The following is a 6,796-nucleotide window of genomic DNA, read 5'->3' on the forward strand; positions in this document are numbered from 1 at the left end:
GGTGCACACATATTTATAATTGTTATATCTTCTTCTTGGATTGATACCTTGATCACTATGTAGCGTCCTTCCTTATCTCTTGTAACACTTTATTTAAAAGTCTATTTTATTTGATATGAATATTGTTACTCCAGCTTTCTTTTGATTTCCATTTGCATGGAATATCTTTTTCCATCCCCTCACTTTCAGTCTATATGTGTGCCTACATCTGAAGTGGGTCTCTTTTAGGCAGTATATATACAGGTCTTGTTTTTGTATCCATTCAACCAGGCTGTGTCTTTTGGTTGGGGCATTTAATCCATCTACTTTCAAGGTAACTGTAAATATCTATTTTCCTATTACCATTTTCTTAATTGTTTTGGGTTTGTTTTTGTGGGTCTTTCTCTTCTTTTGTGTTTCCCACCTAGAGAAGTTCATTTAGCATTTGTTGTAAAGCTGGTTTGGTAGTGCTGAATTCTCTTAGATTTCACTTGTCTGTAAAGCTTTTGATTTCTCCACCAAATCTGAATGAGATCCTTGCTGGGTACAGCAATCTTGGTTGTAGGTTTTTCCCTTTCATCACTTTAAATATATCCTGCCATTCCCTTCTGGCCTGCAGATTTTCTGCTGAAGAATCAGCTGATAACCTTATGGGAAATCCCTTGTATGTTATTTGTTGCTATTCCCTTGCTGTTTTTAATATTTCTTCTTTGAATTTAATGTTTTTTAGTTTGATTAATATCTGTCTTGGCATGTTTCTCATCTGATTTATCCTGTATGGGAGTCTCTGAACTTCCTGTGCTTGGGTGGGTATTTCCTTTCGCATGTTAAAGAAGTTTTTGACTATAATCTCTTCAAATATTTTCTCAGACCCTTTCTCTTTCTCTTCTTCTTCTGGGACCCTTAGAATTTGAATACTCATGTGTTTAATGTTATCCCAGAGGTCTCTGAGACTGTCCTCAATCCTTTTCATTCATTTTTCTTTATTCTGCTCCTCTGCAGTTATTTCCACCATTCTAACTTCTGGCTCACTTATTTATTCTTCTGCCTTAGTTATTCTGTTGTTGATTCCTTCTAGTTTATTTTTTTTTTGTTTTTTTCAATTATTGTGTTTTTCATCACTGTTTATTTGTTCTCTAGTTCTTCTAGGTCTGTGTCAAACATTTCTTGTATGTTCTTCATCAATGCCAACATTCTATTTCTAAGATTTTGAACCTTCTTTACTATCATTAGTCTGAATTCTTTTTCAGGTAGATTGTCTGTTTCCTCTTCATTTATTTGGTCTTGTAGGTTTCTACCTTGTTCCTTCATTGGTAACATATGTTTTTTGTAGTCTCCTTTTTTGATGACTGGGGCTATGTTTTGTGTCTTACTTGTTGTTTGTCCTGAGGCTTCCAGCATTCAAGTTTGCAGGCAGTTGTGTATAGCTGAGTCTTGTTGCCAAGTTGAGGACCTCTGGGAGAACTCACTCCAGTTAATGTTTCCTGGGATCTGAGATTCTCTGTAAGTCCAGTGGTTTGGATTTGGTGCTCCCACCACAGAAGCTCAGGCCCAACCCCTGGCCTGTGAAAAAGATCCCACAAGCTATGCAGCATGGCAGAAACAAAACAAAGTTGCAGAACAATAACAAAGAATAAAAAATGAAACAAAATTAGAAAAAAAAATATATGTTAGAAAAACTAAAAATATAAATGAAATGGCAACAGCAAGGTAAAACAGACCAACAATAGCAAAAAAATAGAGAAGGCAAGAAAAGGCCTTGGCTTTGGTGGTAGGTCTTAGGTGGGGCTGAAGTTTGGCAGGGGCAAGACCTAGGGTCAGGTCTCATGTGGCCAGAAAAGGCCCTGGGGGCAGGGCTTAGGTTTGGGCAGGTTTTAGGTGTGGGGCAGTGCCTAGGCTTAGGACCCCTGCAGCTTAAGGGGGCTTGGAGTGCAGAGGTTTAGGTCTGAGACCGCAGCAGTCTTGCTGGGACCCAGTGAGCATGGGAAATCTTGGTCCTGTTCCCCTCTGATCCTCCAATATTCTGATGGTCTCTCCTTGTCCCCACCGATCCCATCACCATGGGTGGGCCCCTCTCAAATGTGAGAACCCCTGCCCTGATCCAGCTACCCATCAGGGGCACCGATCCCATCCTGCATTTACTTTCCTCCCTCCTCCCCAATGATCCCAGGACCCAAGCAGCCAGAGGGAACCTCTGAGGTAGGTGGATCTGGCCCTGGACCTCAGCAGGCTTCCCTGGCCTGAGTGGGCAGGGGAAACTCTGACCATATTCCCTGCCTATCCTCTGATCCCCCTAGGGTCTCTTCCCATCCCTGCTGATTCCCTAGTGGTGAGTGGACCCCTCCAGGTATGGGAACCCTTCCCCTACCCTCACCACCCCTCAGGGGCACCAGTCCCATCCAGTTTCCATTTTTCCTCCCCCCTCACTCCTCCCAACATCCTACCCTGTCACTCAGGGGTTCCTCTTCTCCCTTTAGTTGTCTGAGATCCCCCACCAGTGCCTGATAGGTGCCATAGTTGTAAGGAGATGTGAACTCCGCATCCTCCTACTCTGCCATCTTAACTCTGCTCCCTGCTATATCTTCTTGATGAAATGATCCCTTTATCATTTGTCTCTTCTTACATTCTTTGTTTTAAAGCCTATTTTTTATGAATCAAGCATTGCTACCCTAACTTTCATCTTCATTTGCATGGAATAACTTTTTCCATCCTTTCACTTTCAGTCTGTGTGTGTCTTTAGATCTGTTGCGAGTCACTTGTAGGCATCATACATATGGGTCTTTTTTTTGTTGTTGTTGTTGTTATTTTTTAGTGTTTTATTTTATTATTATTATTTTTTTTTTTTTTACCCAGTCATTTAGCCACTCTATGCCTTTTGACTGGACCATTTTATCCACTTAAAGTAATAATCATTAGGTAGGTCCTTATTGCCATTTTGTTAATTGTTTTCAGGCAGTTTAATATTTTTTTCTGTTTATTTCTTCATCTTTCTCTCTCTTTCCTTGTGATTTGAGGATCACCTTTAGTGTTGTGTTTGGATTCCTTTCTCTTTTTTTAATGTGTGTATCTATTATAGGTTTTTAGATTTTGGTCTCCATGAGGGATGTGAATGTATATATATATTAATATAGATATATGAATATAATTATTTTAAGTTAATATTATACTTAAGGTCAAACTCATTCTAACAGTCCTGAATTTTTACACCCTCCCTCATGTTTAATGTTTTTAATATCATATTTTATGTATTTTTGTTTTGCATATCCCTCCACATTTCTTGTGGACATGGATGATTTTACTAGTTTTGTCCCTTAATCATTTTACTAGTTTCATAAGTGTTTGATCTACTACCTTTACTGTAAATTTATATTTACCAATGAGATTTTTTTTCATTTGAAATTGTCATACTTCTAGTTCAGATGCTCTTTTCAGCCTAGAAAAATCCTGTTAACATTTTTTTATACTAAGCCTGTTTATTGACGCTGAACTCTTTTAGCTTTTGCTTATCTCTGTAAAACTCTTTATCTTTCCTTAAAAATTGAATGATAGACTTACTGGGTACAGTATTCTTGGTTGTAGGTTTCCTCCTTTCATCACTTTGGATATATTGTGCCACTACCTTCTGGTCTGCAATGCTTCTGGTGAAAAGTCGGGTGATAATTTTATGGGGCTTCCCTTGTTTGTAACTAGTTGCTTTTCTCTTGCTGCTTTTAAGATTTTTTTCTTCAAATTTGGATATTTTACTTATAATATGTCCTGGTGTGGACTTCTTTGGGTTCATCTTGTTTGGGAATCTGCTTACTGAACATGAATGCCTGTTTCCTTTCCCAGGTTTTGGAAGTTTTTAGCTATTATTTCTTTACAGAAGTTTTCTGCCCCCCCCCCCCATCTTTTCCTAATAGGACCTCTATAATGAAAATGTTAGTTAACTTGATGGTGTTCAAAAAGTTTCTTAAACTATTATAATTATTATTTCTCTCTCTTTTTTTTTTTTTTTTTTTTTCTCTTCAGCTTGGGTGATTTACACTACTCTGTCTTGCAGTTCACTAACCTTTCCTCTGTGTTACCTAATTTACAGCTGATTACTTTTAGTGTATTTTTTATTTGTTACTGCATTCTTTAATTCTGTTTGGTTGTCTTTTAATATTTTCTAACACATTGTCAAAATTGTCATTTTTTTAAGTTTATTTTTCTCCTAAGATTTTTAAGCATCATAAGTCATTACCTTGGGCTCTTTATTGGGTAGATTGTTTATCTCCACTTTTTAAGTTATTTTCCTAGATTTTGTCTTATTTCTTTCTTTGGAATGTGTCCCTCTGTTCCCTCATTTTGTCTAATTCTTTGCACTTATTTCCATGTATTGAGTAGATCAGTTACATTTCCCAATCTGGAAAACTGGCCTTCTATAGGAGACACCTTATGGAGTTGAGCATCACACTCCCCTCTGATAACCAGTGCTACACGCTCTGATGGTGCTCTCTATGTGTACTACATGGGCACTTCTGTTGCTGTGAGGCCAACTACTCTGGGCACACTGGTGGATGAGGTTGGCTCTTGGCACTTTTGCTGCCAGGACCTGCCTTTCATGGTGGTTGTCAGCCCATTGGTGGATAGGGTTGGGTCCTGGCATTGCCAGCTGCATGGCATACGGTATTCTGGTGCTGGTACCAGCACTCTGGTGGGCAGGTAATCCCCAAATTCAAAGAGGTTTGTGGGAGGACTCCAAAATGGTACTTCCTGGCACCAGTGTCCATGGAGTGGAACAAGCTTCCAAAAATGGCCACCATCAGTGTCTGTGTTTCCAGGGAGAGTCTCAGTTGCCTCCTGCCTGTCTAGGAGGCTATCCAAGATCAGCTAGTGAGTCTGACCTAGGCTCCTTTCAAATTAATGCTTCTGCACTGGGATTTGGAGTTTGTGGTATTTTGCATGTGCCATTTAAAGGCAGAGTCTCTGTTTTCTACTGCCCTCTTGCTCTCCCATACAACAACCCCTCTTTGTTTCAAGCCAGACATCATGGGTGCTCTTAATTATGATGTAGGATCCTGCGGCTGAGGAGTCTGATGTTGGGCTCCAACCCTTTGTTCCTTGGGGAGAATCCCTGTGATCATGATTAACCTTTATTTTGTGGGTCAACTACCCAGGGGTGTGGGTCTTGAGTAAATCACATCTCTACCCCTCCTACTTGTTTTGTTGTGGTTCTTTCTTTATGTTTTCAGTTGTGGAAAATCTTTTCTGCTGGCCTTCAAGTTGTTCTAATACATAGCTGCTCTATAAAGAGCCCACACATCTATAATAATTTGTATATATTCATTTCTTAATTTTCAATTTTTAAAATTTCCCTGGATTGAACTCAAGTTGGAAGAGGCATGTCTGGTCTCAAAATGGAGGTAAAACTGCTGCCTGGTCACTCCCAGCCTGACTCTGGTCATCGTCACCACCTCCGGGGGAGGAAGGCCATGATCCAAAGAAACCAGAAGAGTTGTGAAAACTGTTTATTGGTGGCCTGAGCTTTGAAACTACAGATGATAGCTTAAGAGAACATTTTAAGAAATGGGGCATATTTACAGATTGTATGGTAATGAGAGACCCCCCAAACAAAATGTTCAAGGGGCTTTGGTTTTGTTCCTTACTCTTGTGTTGAAGAGGTGGATACAGCAATGTGTGCTCAACCCCACAATGTTGATGGGCATGTAGTGGAACCAAAGAAAACTGTTTCTAGAGAGGATTCTGTAAAGCCTGGTGCCCGTCTAACAGTGAAGAAAATTTTTGTTGGTGGTATTAAAGAAGACACAGAAGAATATAATTTGAGAGACTACTTTGAAAACTTTGGCAAGATTGAAACCATAGAAGTTATGGAAGACAAGCAGAGTGGGAAAAAGAGAGGATTTGCTTTTGTAACTTTTGATGATCATGATACAGTTGATAAAATTGTTGTTCAGAAATACCACACTATTAATGGGCATAATTGTGAATTGAAAAAGACCCTTTCTAAACAAGAAATACAATCTGCTGGATCACAAAGAGTTCGTGGAGGTGGATCTGGCAACTTTATGGGTTGTAGAGGAAACTTTGGAGGTGGAGGAGGTAACCTTGGCCGTGGTGGAAACTTTGGTTGAAGAGGAGGCTATGGTGGTGGAGGTGGTGGCAGTAGAGGTAGTTATGGAGGAGATGAAGGTGGATATAATGGATTTGGAGGTGATGGTGGCAACTATGGCAGTGGACCTGGTTACAGTAGTAGAGGAGGCTATGGTGGTGGTGGACCAGAATATGGAAACTAAGGTGGTGGATATGGTGGCGGTGGTGGAGGATATGATGGTTACAATGAAGGAGGAAATTTTGGAGGTAACTCTGGTGGTGGTGGGAATTATAATGATTTTGGAAATTATAGTGGACAACAGGAATCAAATTGTCGACCCATGAAAGGGGGCAGTTTTGGTGGAAGCACTCGGGCAATCTCTGTGGTGGTGGTTATGGGTCTTGTGGTGGAAGTGGTGGATATGGTAGCAGAAGGTTCTAAAATCTCAGAAGAAAAGGGCTACAGTTCTTAGCAGAAGAGAGAGCGAGGAGTTGTCAGGAAAGCTGCAGGTTACTTTGAGACAGTCGTCCCAAGTGCATTAGAGGAAGTGTAAAAATCTGCCACAGGAGGAACGATGATCCATAGTCAGAAAAAGTTACTGCAGCTTAAACAGGAAACCCTTCTTCTTCAGGACTGTCATAGCCACAGTTTGCAAAAAGTGCAGCTATTGATTAATGCAATGTAGTGTCAATTAGATGTACATTCCTGAGGTCTTTTTCTGTTGTAGCTTTTTCTTTTTCT

General features: G+C 40.1%; 1 pseudogene; it reads left to right on the plus strand.

Moving 5' to 3' along the window:
* Positions 1-5,360: 5,360 nt before the first annotated feature.
* LOC130842497 (heterogeneous nuclear ribonucleoprotein A3-like) lies at positions 5,361-6,496 on the plus strand (annotated as a pseudogene).
* Positions 6,497-6,796: the final 300 nt, after the last annotated feature.

This window comes from Hippopotamus amphibius, chromosome X, assembly GCF_030028045.1.
Source record: "Hippopotamus amphibius kiboko isolate mHipAmp2 chromosome X, mHipAmp2.hap2, whole genome shotgun sequence".
NCBI classification, from domain to species: Eukaryota; Metazoa; Chordata; class Mammalia; order Artiodactyla; family Hippopotamidae; genus Hippopotamus; species Hippopotamus amphibius.